We start from the raw sequence: 14,718 nt of genomic DNA, 5'->3' as shown, positions 1-14,718 counted from the left end.
GCTGCATTTTGGGAACCAACTGCAGGTGACCAGACTGGCTCAGCTCCTCCCACACGAGGTTCAGGCCTCGTGGGCAGGTGACACACTCCCTTGGGGGCACAGAAGTTTCAGGTGCCGAGGAATTGACAGCAGTATCTGGGCACAGGCTGTACATGGTTTACATCCGAAGCCTGTTCACACACAGCAGGCGGTTAAGACAACAGGTTGGGTTTGGGTGGATCTGAAGCGCACCTGCTGCGTGACCTTGGATGGTCACCTCCCCCCCATCTCCAGAGCTGGGGTCATGCCATCCACCACAGAGGGCACCACATGGCACAGTGTAAAGAGATGTCGAGCGTGCAGCGCCTCCTCGAACCGGCCCAAGGGCAGGTGGCCGCTGCACGTGTCCCTCTCTAGGCCCCTCTGGAGACCTCTGCCTCCCTGTTCCCTTTCTGTTCGCATCTCAGCACGACAGGCAGCCCGGAAGCTGTGACAGAGGGCGTGGTCTGCAGGGCAGAAGACCCTGGTCCAGGAGGTCTTACCTGCTGACAAGTGACAAGATCAGAAAGGAGGGACTTTATGTTAACCAGTGGCGGCATGACACTGTGATGAGCGGTGGACATTGAGTCACAGGTTTCCCGGAGCAGGCGAAAGCTGCCTCCTGAGCAGGGTCAGAGCGGTCAGTTCCTCTTAGCATCCTGGGACTGAGGGCCACGATGAGAACGTGGGTGTGGCAGAGGATGCTGACAAAGGCTCTGTGTGTTACTGTAGCAGCAGCTGCCTCGGAATAATCACAGATGTGGCCAGTGTTGTTTGTTATTCCCATGATTAGGTTCAGCTGCGTAAACAGAAACCCAAAATAACAGTGGCTAAAACAAGTCAGAAATGCATTTTATTCCATGTTAAGGAAGCACAGAGGTTGGCATTCCCAGCTGACATGAAACTCACACCCGGGTCACTAGTGACCAAGAATGCTTCTACCCCATTGCTCATGGCTTCCCTTCTCCCTCCCAAAGTGGCTGCTGGAGCTCCAGCCTTCATATCTGCCCACTCCCCAGCTTGCAAGGAGATTTCCAGAAGCTCTCAGACACCACTCCTGCCTTATACATCTTCAACTCCAGCTTACCTGTCCACCTATACCGGCTGCAGCAGAGTCTGGGAAATGCATCAATAGTTCAGGTGACCATGTGCCCACCTGAAAGTTGGGCATTTGTATCCTAGATCAGCAGTACCCAACCATTTTGCCACCAGGGACCGGCTTTGTGGAAGATCATTTTTCCACGGACGGGTGGTGGGGAATGGTTCAGGCAGTCATGCGCGCCATCAGGAGCGGCGGATGAAGCTTCCCTCCCTCGCCTGCCGCTCACCTCCTGCTGTGCGGCCCAGTTCCTAGATCACATCCTTTACTATGATAAACCAGTAAACGTAAGGAGTGTTTCCCTGAGTTCTGTGAGCCACTGTAGCAGATTACTGAACCCAAAGAGGAGGTCAGGGGACCCCCTGTGTTATAGCTGGTTGGTCAGAAGCACAGGTAACAACCTAGACCTGGCACCTGAGTGGGGGCCATCCCAGGGGTTGACCCATCACCCATGGGATCTGTCAGAACTGAGGGCACCATAGGGTGCCCAGCTGGTGCGGGAAAAACCCACTCTTTTGGTGCAGGGGGTGAGTGTGACTCAGGAAAGCAGGGGTTTTTTCTAGACCTCAGCTCGAACTAGCAATCTTTGTCACAGGTATTCATAAATTCTCCTTCTTTTTTTTTTTTTTTTTTTTTTTTGCTGCTCTTCTGATGGAAAGTAGAAGCTCCCTGAGAGGAGGTGACGGCCCAATTACTGCGGGAAGGAGGAAGGAGGTAAGTGGGGAGGGGCCTCGGTCGTGCCTTCGGGAGGGGCAGCAGCTCTGACCGTGGGGAAAGGTGGGGGCAGGGAGAAGGGGTCCGAGACACATGTAAGGTAGACAGAGGGAGGGCAGAGGGGATGGACAGAACCCTTGTTGACTTCAGAGGGCAGGCTCACGGCAGGTGTGAGAGGACATGGTCGGCCTATCACACGACCCGTAGGAGAGGTTCCCCAGGCTGTAGGGCATGTGGACCTGGATTCAGACCAGGGGCTGGGGCTGGGGCTGGGGATCAGAGGCCGATGCTCAGAGCCGAGGGGTCGCGGTCACGAGCAGGACAGCGACGCGGGGGAGAGCAGTGCCAGGATGGAGCCAGGACGGTGACGCCGTGCGAAGGAGGCTGGTGAGGCCGGGTGGACCAACGAAAACAGGAAAATGTGGTGAGTGGGAGCCAGATGGGGAAGTGTTTCAGGAAGGAGTGGGATCTGTGGCCGGTCAGGAGAATTAGAGGGCAACAGAGAAGGGCCGCGCCATGCCATGGCCACGGGAGGGAGCGTGGTGCTGGGCAGACCGGCGTGGGCAGCCCCTGTGAGCACAGCCGCCAGCTGGCCCACATAGTTCAAAAATTCCCTAAACTGAGGGCTGCGGTTCCACTGGGGTCGCTGGAGGGCCTCCTGCCTCCTGCTCCACCCCTTGGTGACACAGAGGGGTCACAATTTACCCTAATTGCCTATTTCCCTTTCCTTCAGAAAGAGCCCAAGAAATATGAATTTTACTGGTGAAGTTGTGATCATTGGGGCTGTTCACTTGCAGCAGTTTTCAGGTCTGAACAGAGCTCCTTCTCTGTGGGTGTGTGTGGAGGGGGTTCAAGCTGGTCTGTCCTGATGCCCTCCTCGGTCCAGGCTGGGCCCACCGAGGCCCCTGAGGAAATGCATAGGCGGCAGAGCGTGGGGCACAGAGCCAAGGAAGACAGAACGCCGGAGGACACGTCTGCACAGCAGAATTTCCTCCTGGATCACTGTGCGGTTGCCAGAGCCACGCGTCTGCCTGTGAGGGTACTAAGATCTCGTCCACGATTCATCACGAGACCAAAGTCCCACAGTGTGAGAGGGGACGGGCCTGTCACCTGGGCTTTCTGTACAAAAGGCCCTGCGGGAGGAGGGGGCACACCTGTGTCCCTAACAGGGTCTGGAGGGCCAGCCCCGAGGTCAGACACACAGGCCTGTTCAGGGGCCAAGCTCCGCCCGTTGAGACGTGACGACAGTGCTAAAGCCTGTGATTCTAGGTGAAGATTTGGGTACAGATGCTATCAGGGATGAACAAGGACAGCCAGTATCGCAGAGTCGATTTTTGGGGGGTTGGGGGGGAGGTGGCACACTGTGCAGCACGCGGAACTTCCCCGACCAGGGATCGAACCCGCGCCCCCTGCAGTGGGAGCGCAGAGTCTTAACCACTGGACCATCAGGGAAGTCCCGCAGAGTAGATTTTATCTTCACTAAGATGTGGTCTGTGCCAGAATCACCTGGGACTTTTGTGGAAAATGCAGATTCCTGGGACCTGTTGAGTAGAATCTGTGGTGGAGGCCCTTCAGTCTGCATTTAACAAGCTCCCTCAGTGAATCCCATGTTCATTGGAGCTTGAGAACCAAATTATTGGTGATTAAAGCAATGGGAGCTGAGTAAGGCTGCCCCTGTTCCCAGACAGGCGACCCTGGACACCTCCCTGCCCATCTGTCCGGGCCCTTCTGGCTGCCAGACCAAAGATACCACAGACTGGTATTTATTTCTCACAGTTCTGCAGGTCCAAGATCAGGGTGCCAGCACGGTCGGGAGAGGGCCCACTTCCTGGTTCAGGGATGGCTATCTCCTTGCCATGGCCTCACTTGGTGGAAGGGGCCGAGGGGACCCCAGTCTCTTCTTACAAGGGCACTAATCCCTTTCATGAGGGCTCTGCCCTCATGACCTAGTCGCCTCCCGAAGGCTCCAACCCCAAACGCCATCCCATTGGGCATTAGGATTTCCCCATATGAACCTGGGGAGGACACAAACATTCAGTCCTTGCATCACCTAAGCCTCAAATTTCTCTTTTGCAGACTGAAGTAGCATCTCTCTAAGATTCTTTTTGTTTAAAGTAATAGAAATCAAAGCCAAACTAAATCAGGCAAAATAAAAATTAAACATAATTTTATTAGCTCAGGTCATTGAAAACGTCCAGGAGTTGGACTGCGGCAGACAGATGGACTTAGAGACCCACAGAGTCGCTGGACCCTCCCTCCCTCCCTCCCTCGCTCGTCTCCAGAACTGCTCCCTGAGTGCAGCTTCGCTCTCCAGAAGCTCCTCCACAAATGTCACCAAGACCCATTCTGGGCTTACCTCTCCCTCAAGCTGGTGATCTTGAGAAACAGACCTCTTCTCTCTGCTCCACACTTGAGTTCACATCAGCCTGCAAGGTGGTCTCTGAGACCGTGGGGTCGTGCTCACCCTGCGCCCATCACACCTCAGAGGGACCAGGGGCTCGGGCTGGCCAGCCTCAGCCAGGTACCTGCCCACCAAATCCCACCAGATCTCACCAGATCCAGGGAAAGAAAATGCAGCTCACCAGCAGAGCTCATGTGAGGCTTCCGACAAAACCCACAGCTGGCCTTCCGTACAGGAAGAAGTTGGTGAGCTTGGGCCTGTGAATGACATGGCCTGCCTCTCTCAGAAGGAGGGCTCTCCCGGTCCAGCCCCTGGTAGACGTGTCCTGTGTCACATTCACGGTTCTGCACGGCCCTGGCTGCTTCTAGGACACGGGACCCGAGCAGGTGGTGTCAGAGCAAAAGCAGAACAGTCCTCTTAGCTCTCTCATTCACATCTAATACCAGCTCTCCCGGCTCCGCAGGTGGATGTCCCATCCCTGCCGGGGCATCAGGTGTCAGGCAGAGACCTCGCAGAGGGTGTGCAGCTCCCCACGCGCATGGAGAGACTGTACTGGGTGCTCTGGGGAAGGATTCCCTGAGCAGGCTTCTATTCTGGAAAGTAGAAACAAAAGCCCCTGGTCGCTGTTTGCCAGAAGACAAAGAATTCCCATCGTCAAGGGCAGCACAGTGTTCAAACTTGAATAAAGTACCTATTGAAAGCGTTGAAGGTTTCCTCAGGGAAGAGTCTCAGGGACATTTCCCTCAGCTGCTGTTTTTGTTGGCTGGCCCCACAAGGTGCTGACATTTACCTTGAAGGAAGGTCCGGAGGGACACATACACAATGGGTGTTGACGGAAGGAACCCTCCGGTCAGAACAGGAGAGCCACACTTCCCAGAACCTCTCCTGGGGCCAGTGGCGCTGATCCTGTGGGCGTCTGTCGGGGCCTGGACACAACCCTCACCTGGCCACACAGGTGTGGTTTCATTCTCGTCCAATTCAGCTTTTAGGAAGGTAGTTCCTCGGGGCTCAGGGAACAGTGTCACGGTCACTGGCTCAACATCCCGATTCCCACCGCGGCCCGCGTAGAGCTCTCCTTAGCTTTGGGTCCACGACAAGGACCCTCTCCTACAAGCTCTGAGCAGATGCTATTGTGCATGCAGACCTGAGGGTCTGCCCTCACGTCCCGTCATCCTTGGCTCACGGTGTGATACCAGGGGGCCAGGTCTCGGCAGTAAAGCTGAGGTGGACCAACAGTTCCTCATCAGCTCCCAGTTTAACCATCTGATAAAAATCATGGGTCTGAACAGTAGGCTTTCTTAGAGGAAACGGTGCTTTCCCATCCTGGTAAGAGACAACAGTGGGTTCCTGAGCTGTGAGGTTAAATTGTGGAGGGACTCTGGGCACCAGAGTCTGGCAGACGCAGTCATCAGGAGCTCCAGCCTGTGACCAGACAACTTCCCTTGCCCCCCAGACAGAATCTGCTTCTCTGAGGAGCTGGAGGGATGAGGGCCGGATATTGCTTCTGGCCAGTTGCCAAGTGCCTCTCATGACCCTGCCATCTTCCCCCTGTACCTCCTGACCCCGCTTACTCGAGAGAAATGCCAGCAGGAAGGACGAGCTTCCGGCCTCAGCTCTCACCACTGCTGTGCCCTCTACCCCAGACAGGCTGAATGTCCCCCAGCCAGATGCTAGCAGGGCTGCCCCCCGCCACCGTGGAGGGCCGCTCAAGGCCCTGAGGGGTCCGCTCAGCACCACCCCGGAGTGTGAGCAGTCCTCAGGGCAGTTGCTTAGGTGAACATCCAGGTCCACAGCAGCTGCCCTCCAGCCCAGAGGACAAGCCAGGGGTTTTCAAATTGTGGTGCTCAGAACAAGCTTCACGTCCCAGGAATTTTGGTGGGCATTCCAGGAGGGGCTAAGTCAACCCTACAGGTCCTCACTCCCACCCTGGCCTGCACACACTGGCCTACTCTGCCACAGAAATGCTTGCAGTAAAGTTCCCAAGCAACCTGCAAACGCACAGCCGCTTTTGATGGCGCCCACTGTTCCCCACTCTTTCTTCTTGAAAGCAGATGGTTTCGTGTCACGTCATCGCCAGCTTCACACAATCTTCCCAATCCAGGTGTAGTCTTGTGGACCGGCTGCTCGGACACGGTCTCCACGGCCACGTGGGTTCCCATGACACCAGCATGGGGCAGGGGGTGGTGTGCGCAACATCTCCGCGGATGTGGCCATCTAGCCCCCCCTGCACTGCAGGCATCAGTGGGGCTATTCAGTTCCTGGTCCCGACGGTCGGAGCCAGGGGGGCCAGACCAGTGGGCTCTCTGTGACTGGCCACCTTTCCCCTGGACTCTGGGGGCAGGCAGAGGTGTCCTAGCCTCCCTGATGGGCGCAAGCACTGACAGAAGAAGCAAGTTCTAGAGGGTCTCTCCGTGGCCTCAGGTACCGCCCTCCGGTCTGTGTGTGAGAATCACTCATCCACCACCCACCACCGACAGCTGTCTCTCTGGCCACACAGTGTCCGTGGTTCAGTGGCCTCTCAAGCAGCACAGTCCTCTTGGCCGTGGGCACCACGCTCCGAGCCAGACCAGCCAGCCTCCCAGACTGGAGTCCGCGTGCAGGGAGCACCCCTGAGGAGCCGCCTGCGTGGCCGGCCTGGCTGCTCCCGTCTAGAGGAGCCAGGGTCTCCAGGGGGCCCCTCGGATCCTGCAGCGTTGTCGCGGTGTCCCTGGCCCCTCCAAGACCAGGGTCGAGGGATTCCAGGTCCCCTACCCCTTGCAACTCCTTCAGCGGCTGCATTTTGATGCTTTATCCACTTTTATTTACATATCCTCATAGTTTTTGTTATTTATTTATTCATTCAATTAATCAAGGGCTGAACTTTAATTTTTTTTTATTTTATATCAGAACATAGTTGATTAACAATGTTGTGTTAGTTTCAGGTGTACAGCAAACTGATTCAGTTATACATATACATGTATCTATTTTTTTTCAAATTCTTTTCCCATTTAGGTTATTACAGAATATTGAGCAGCATTCCCTGTGCTATACAGTAGGTCCTTGTTGGTTATCTATTTTATAAATAGCAGTGTGTACGTGTCAGTCCCAAACTCCCAATCTATCCCTCCCTCCCACCCTTCTCCCCGGTAACCATAAGTTCGTTCTCTAAGTCTGTGGGTCAGTTTCTGTTTTGTAAATAAGTTCATTTGTATCCTTTTTTAAAGGTCTGCATATAAGCAATATCATATGATATTTGTCTTTCTCTGTCTGACTTACTTCACTTAGTATGATAATCTTCAGGCCCACCTATGTTGCTGCAAATGGCATTATGTCATTCTTTTTAATGGCTGAGTAATATTCCATTGTATATATGTACCACATATTCTTTATCCATTCATCTCTCGATGGACATTTAGGTTGCTTCCATGTATTGGCTATTGTAACAGCACTGCTATGAATATTGGGGTGCATGTATCCTTTCGAACCATGTTTTTCTCTGGATATATGCCCAGGAGTGGGATTGCTGGATCATACAGTAGCTCTATTTTTAGTTTCTTAAGGAACCTCCATACTGTCCTCCTCCATAGTGGCTGCACCAATTTACATTCCCATCAACAGTGTAGGAGGGTTCCCTTTTCTCCACACCCTCTCCAGCATTTGTTGTTTGTAGATTTTTTTGATGACGGCCATTCTGACTGGTGTGGGGGTGATATCTCATTGTAGTTTTGATTTGCATTTCTCTAATAATTAGCAATGTTGAGCATCTTTTCATGTGCTTCTTGGCCATCTGTATGTCTTCTTTGGAGAAATGTCTATTTAGGTCCTCTGCCCATTTTTTGATTGGGTTGTGTGTGTTTTTTTTGATATTGAGCCAAATGAGCTGTTTGTAAATTTCGGAGACTAATCCCTTTATCCACTTTTATTTACACGTCCACATATATTTTTTAACAAGTATAAAATCATTGAATCTAAACCACTTGTATGTTAAAAATCAAGAAGACTATTTCAAAGGGAAAATGGACTTGAGCTGCTCCCTGCCTCAGGGGAAGACCCCGCTTCCTATGAAATCCTTAAATGTGGCCTTGGTTGAAAAAAAGACTCATTAAGTCAGGGCTGCTCCTGTCCCGATGCCCGGGACGCAGGTGTGTCTGTCCCTTGCAGACTCCTGCCACTCCCTCCCCAGTGCCTTAGGTAGTCGTGCAATTTCCTCATTGTGTGGGTTTCAGCCTGGCTTTTAGTCACACCCACAGGATTGCAGGAGGAGGAAACAGGCCCCTGACTCTGTGCGGATACAGATTCCATGAATGTTCGCTCTGACCTTTGCAAAGTCCAGCATCATTAGCAGTGCGGACATTCAAACTCTCCTCAAGGCCGAAAGCAGGACTAGGCATCTGCTGTGCTTGCTTAATGAGCCATAGAATGAGCCGGTGGGCAATTGCTTCTCACCACCAAGCCCCAGCTTGAGTGACAGCCGGCCAGGACGGTGGGGGGAGGGACGTATCTTGTCACAAAAGCCCGAGGCACTGCCTTCCTTGATCACAACTGACTAAAGGGAAAATATTTATATGCACACACCTCATTTCCCATTATCTTAAATTTTTTTTTCAGTACTTAGTTTCTCCATCATCATTTTGGGAGAATGTTAACACCATTAATCTTCCTTTCTTTAATTACGATGAGCCTGACTGAGAGGTTCCCAGAGGCCGGGCCTCTTCACCCCGACCCTCTCCCCACCTCTCCCTCCTCAGACCCACCTGTTCCACCTCCCACGCCCCTGGCCCCCCCACCCCCCCAGGCTCTTCTGGCTCAGCAAGGAGCCCCTGCCCTGACCTCTCATCTCCTCTATGTTAGCAAAACCTGGATCATTCTGTTAAAGAGAAATTTGAGGAAAACACACACCCATAATCCTGTTACTTTAGCACATTCTTTTTCACATTTGCTCACACCTACTACCATTTTCAGCACTAATGTGGACATTCCACGTGGCCTCTGTCTCAGTGCACAAACCACCTTGTTTTAACACATAAGTGGCACTATTTTCTCAGGATCTAAGTCATGCTGAAACCTGTCGTAACACAATCATATTCCAGTAACTTCATCAGCCATGATTCACCTCCCATCACTTGAATGCTAAAATGTTCTTTTCCTCCATGTGTATATTTTACACGTAATGTCACAAATATCTTCAGGAATGGAAGCCTTTTTTTGTTGCTATTATGTTTTTATTTGTTTGTCCTTCAGCTGAGTAATTTCCTTCTGGGTCGATGGTATGAATAGCTTTAAGGGTCTTTTTTTTTATATATAAATTTATTTATATTTTATTTATTTATTTTTTGCTGCGTTGGGTCTTCATTGCTGCGCACGGGCTTTCTCTTGTTGCTGAGAGCGGGAGCTACTCTTCGTTGTGGTGTGCCTGCTTCTCGTTGTGGTGGCTTCTCTTGTTGCGGAGCAGGGGCTCTAGGCACACGGGCTTCAGTAGTTGAGGCCTGCGGGCTCTAGAGGGCAGGCTCAGTAGTTGTGGCGCACGGGCTTAGTTGCTCCGCGGCATGTGGGATCTTCCCAGACCAGGGCTTGAACCCGTGTCCCCTACATTGGCAGGCGGATTCTTAACCACTGCGCCACCAGGGAAGTCCCTAGCTTTAGGGGTCTTGACTTTCAAAAAGGTTGTGCAGACTGCAGGGCTGCGACAGTTGCACTCGGTGGAGACCTGGGTGGGTCCTCAGAACTGAGCCATGGCAGGCAGGACACTTGGAACAAGAGGCAGGCGCGTCTCTGGGGTCAGGTGGGGTCCCCTCCCCTTAAGGTGTCACGTCTCAGTGTTATCACCCCAGACAGTAGCCACCCTTGTGCACCCCCCTCGCTGTGTGTGTAGCCAGGACCCAGGTCTAGGTTCTAATGGGAGAGTGTGGGGATAGAGGGCTCTTCCTCAGAGATCAGGGAATAAGGGCTCTGACCTCTCTCTCTCTCTCTCTCTCTCCCTCTAGAAAGGCTGCTGCCCTGCTGTGAGCAGCCAATGAAGAGGCAGAGGGGCCCACATGACATGGACTGGGGGCACCCATGGCACCCCTAACCCACCCCCTGACAGCCCTCAAGGCTGAAGACACAGCCAGGCCGCCAGATCCCCTGACCACAGAAAACATGAGAAGCCAAATGCTGTCATATTATGATGCTGGGTCCTGGGCAATTTGATAAGTGGCACCGGCTTTGGATCACTTTATGGTGCAGTGCCTTTCCCTTTGTCAGGGGTCCACACAGCCATCTCCCCCAGTCAGCCTGCCCTGCAGCTACCCCTTGCTCTGCAACGTCATGTTGGCCCAGGGCTGTCTGCACACCAACTCCCCAGGGCTCTGGTGTAGAAAGCAGCCTCTGTCCTGCAAGGGGGTCATGAGGCCTTTGGGAAAGTGACCCTGGGGCTCCCACCCACCCCCAGGGAAGATGCAGCGATGCCGCTGGTCTCCTGGCGATGAGTGGGAGCCCTGGGCCCAGGAAGGACGGGAGCCCCCGTCCCTCTTACTCTTCGTCCTGGACGCACCACACTCAAGGGCTGAGGGCAGAGCCTGGCTCCCTGTGGGCACTTTGGGATGTGTGTTCAGTTAACAAAGGGGTGAGTAGATCAGAGGGTTAAACAAGGCCTCTGTGTAAGGCAGGTCCCCAGTCAGCCCCAGAGGGTCCTTTCCAAGGAGCCCCAGCCTGCCAACGTGGCTCCGAGTGGGTGGGTCGGGGGCCTTCGGGGGGCTTGCGGGAGGACAGAGCAGATGGCCGTCCTGCTGCTGCTTCTCTGTTCTCTTTCCACGGCCACCCGTCTGCCTCCGGGCCTGGAGCCAGATGCTGCATTCTAGATGGAGACAGAAAAGGAGAGGTGGAGCGTGGCCCCGGAGCGTCAGCTGAGGGTGACCCTTTCCAGACTCGCAGGGCCCAGCGGACTTGGACCTGCTCTGGTGATTCTAACATCAGGTACAGCAGGGCCCGCTGCCCTGGGTTTACTCACCTCCACGAAGCTGCTCCAGGATGGGGGCTGATGCCTAGCCTTCTGGGTGGAGAGGAGCAGGGGCTTCCTGGCCCTTTCGAGAATCCCTGCTCCTCCAGGCCTGGAAGGGGGCTGTGCACACGCATATACATACTAACACGCACGTGTGTGCACACGCACTTGAGCACACGAACACACGTGTACACGCATCACACACACATGTGCGCGCACACATCCACACACAAATACGTGTACACATGTACACACTCACCCACGTCTGTGTGTGCACACATGTGTGTTCCTTGTCCCTCAGCTCTTCCCAAAGGGGCACATCCTAATTTCCTTGTGATAGGACTGAATGTCCAGCATCTAAGCTCTCAGGCACCGCTTGGGAAGGCCCTGCCCTATGGTCAGAGCAGAGAGGTCGGGGCCCTACAGGTGGGCAGCCGGGCTCTTGCTGCTCCCCTGCCATCAGGACCCCAGGACCTGGGCCTTCTGGCCGCCTGGGCCAGCGTTTCAGAGGGACCGGTACCCATGGCTCCAGGGCCTTACTCCTGGACTGACCCTGGTGTGTGCAAGCCCTGGGGGACCTCAGTTTACTCACTTGTGCAGCAAGCAGGGGGGCCACCAACCCTGGTGGTGGACGACTCGATGCCACTTGCCCAGATCCTGGCCGGTTTTTCCTGCATCCCTGCAGTTTTCTGACAAAGGGGAGGCATGTTAGCGCTTGACATGTCCTCACCTCTTGCTATTTTTGCAAGAGGCCTGAGCACAATATTTAAAAATAGAAATAATGAGGGAAAGCAGAAGCTCTGACCTTGAGTCCTGAGGCCAGGACAGGATTCCCAGTACCCTCTCTGGCTCAAGATGATAAATGATCATTGTGCTGTGTTTGCCCTCGGCTAATTTATCCTTGGCCTAGAGAGAAAGTTTCTGCCTTTTTTTCTCTTTGTGGGGGGAGGCTGGAAAAGTGCTTCAGGCCTAACCTCTGTGTCTGGTCTTTTGTGGCGGTTCTCTGACTGGAAACGCTGTGCGGACCCCGTCCCAGGGGATCGGGGGTCTCACCCCTCCTATGCTGGCCAGAAGCCAGTGTGTCCCTACCACACATCTGGGGGTATTAGGGGAACGACCCCCACTTCCCTGCCCCCAAGCTGCACCCATCCCCCTGCACAGGGACCGAGAAGGCCGGGGATCCTCCAGCACCCATGGGAGGCCGTGTGTCAGTGGGACACTCAGGCACGGACGTCACACCTACCGTCCTCCCGGCCTTGCTTTGGTGTCCATTTGAAATTTGCGATGTGGGACACACTGACCCTTCCCCACTCTCCCGAGGCCCCACTGGGCTCCTGAATCAGAAGGACGTCTGCAAGGACCCGGGGCCAAGGCCTGGGACTGTCTTCTGGTCCCCACACCTGCATATGGCTGTGTACCGGCCCCCAGCCCAGGCCCTGTGTTTCTGAGGTGTATGCACACCTCTATATACAAGGTCCAGAGCGAGCAGAGCTTGACCCGGAAAACCGATGTTTCTGAACCTCACTTGGAGCCTGGGCGACCGCTGGCCTCCCTCAGCTGGTGGACACCCCCTTGGCCTTGGGGGTTGCTGCGAGGTTCCAGGCGTCCTGGGTCCTTCGGATGGAACGAGCTGTGGGAGGGTGGATGGGGGGGTGCCCTGCCCCATGTATACATGTGAGCCAGGGGCTGCGGTCTCAGGAGTTGCCTCCCCAAGGCTCTTGGGACTGGCTGCCTGGGGCGGGGCTTCAGGCCCAAAAGTGTAGGACAGAATCTACGAATTCCAAACCAAGTGGCAAGTGTGGTCCTAGAGTAACATTTTTTAAAAATGTGTATAAATGGAAACTTTATAAAATATTCTGTATTTAAAATATGGAAACCAAAGGGTCTCTTTCAAAGGGTCTCTTTAAAAAGAACCATCTAAGGCCAGGGCAGAAAACTGCAGATCTGAGCCCCTGTTCTGCCTCCATCTTTGCTTATCAGCAAACTGAAATGATTTTTGTACTTTTAAGTGGTTGGGAAAAAATATAAAGAAGAATATTTCTTGACGTGCAAATTATATGAAATTTAAATTTCAGTGTCCATAATAAAGTGTTATTGGGCCCAGCCTCCCACCAGCTACACCCGCAGAGGCTAAAATGTTCCGTGTCACAGACCACGCCCTCTTCCGCTCCAGACACCCCGACTTCCTGTGTTGGGCTTGCATGGAGGGCTGGGGCAGAGCCCGACAAGGCTAGGAAGCCAAGCATCCTTGGTTCTCCAGGTCCTCCTGGCAGAAGAGAGATGATGGATCCCAGGGACTGGGAGTAACTTGCCCAGGAGGCCGCTGGATCATGGCTGGAGCAGACACTGCTTTGAGCACCGAGGCCTGGAGGCCAGCTGGACGGCCCCCACGTGGATGAAGAAATGGCCAGGGGTTTGCAGATGGTGTGAGTGTGAATGCAGTGGCCGCGCTCTCCTTGAGCCGGGCCGGGCATGCAGGGTGCGGGCAGAGGGTGGAGGTTGGGCCTCAGGTGGACAGGGCCTGGGCCAACAGCTGGGCTGGCAGGGGTCCTCCAGGGTCTCTCAGGGTCTCTCTGCTGGGAGAGGAGCTTGCTGGCTGTCCCCTCCCCTTCAGCCTCCCCTCCCAGCTCTTCCCAAGCCGTGTGCCGTCCACTGGGAGGGCGGACGGGCTGGTGGCTGGTCCAGGCAGGGGTCAGTTCCCCTTCTGTTTTGCCAAAGGATTTGGACTCTGGGATGAGATGAGACCCAGGCAGGTCCTGCACCACTTCTGCTGTAGACTGAACATTTGGGTCCCTGCCAAAATTCGTGTATTGAAACCTGATGCCCAACATGACTATTGCAGGAGGTGGGCCTTTGGGGGGTGATGAGGTCCCAGGGGTGGAGGCCTCATGAGTGGGATCAAGGCCCTGGTGAGAAGAGACCCCAGAGAGCTCTTTTCCCTTTCAGCCACGAGGATACAGTGAGAAGGCAGCCGGCTAGTGACCAGAAAGTGAGGCGTCACCAGATGCCAAATATGCCGGCGCCTTGATCTCGACGTCCAGCCTCCTGACTGAGAAATAAATGTTACTTAAGCCGCCCAGGCTGTGGTGTTTCTGATAAACTCGCCTGACCACCCTGTGAGACCTGTGTGGACGGAGGGAGCTGAAGGGAGGTGGACACAGGCCCCCAGCCCACCCCACCCCTCCCGCCCCCTGCAGCGACCATGAGGGAGGCGGAGCCGGGCCCCCTGGTGGGAGGGGAAGGAATACTCGGCTTCTTTGAGCTCAGTGCTTTCAGAAAACGGTTTTGTTTTTAGATCAGCTGGTTCCATAGGTATTTAGAATAACATTAGCCACACCCCAAATATTCACTTTGTTCTTGGTCCTAAGACACTGGATTGGGTTCACGGTGGGCGTGGCTCCAGGCCCGCAGGCCTCCGAGGGCGACATCAGCCCTTTGGGAGCCTGGTGACTTTGTCCAAGAGGTCACTTCCCGGGGACTCGGGATTGACAACGTCCCCCCAGTCACACCTGGCCCCCTGCTGCCTGG

At 54.4% G+C, this 14,718-nt stretch overlaps 1 long non-coding RNA gene across 2 annotated transcripts; it reads left to right on the top strand.

Moving 5' to 3' along the window:
- Nucleotides 1-44: 44 nt before the first annotated feature.
- LOC309645862 lies at nucleotides 45-14,382 on the top strand. 2 transcript variants are annotated; one of them, XR_014255098.1, is made up of 5 exons: nucleotides 45-1,831; nucleotides 10,196-11,165; nucleotides 13,266-13,614; nucleotides 13,909-14,035; nucleotides 14,137-14,382. It is a non-coding gene; the product is annotated as an uncharacterized lncRNA (long non-coding RNA). The 2 variants fall into 2 exon arrangements; XR_014255099.1 differs by lacking the exon at nucleotides 13,909-14,035 and having other exon boundaries at nucleotides 14,137-14,379.
- Nucleotides 14,383-14,718: the final 336 nt, after the last annotated feature.

This window comes from Balaenoptera physalus (genome assembly GCF_965194825.1).
Source record: "Balaenoptera physalus genome assembly, chromosome: 16".
Taxonomy (NCBI): domain Eukaryota; kingdom Metazoa; phylum Chordata; class Mammalia; order Artiodactyla; family Balaenopteridae; genus Balaenoptera; species Balaenoptera physalus.
The sequence above is the reverse complement of the archived record's forward strand: the minus strand, read 5'-3'. Positions and strand labels throughout refer to the sequence as shown.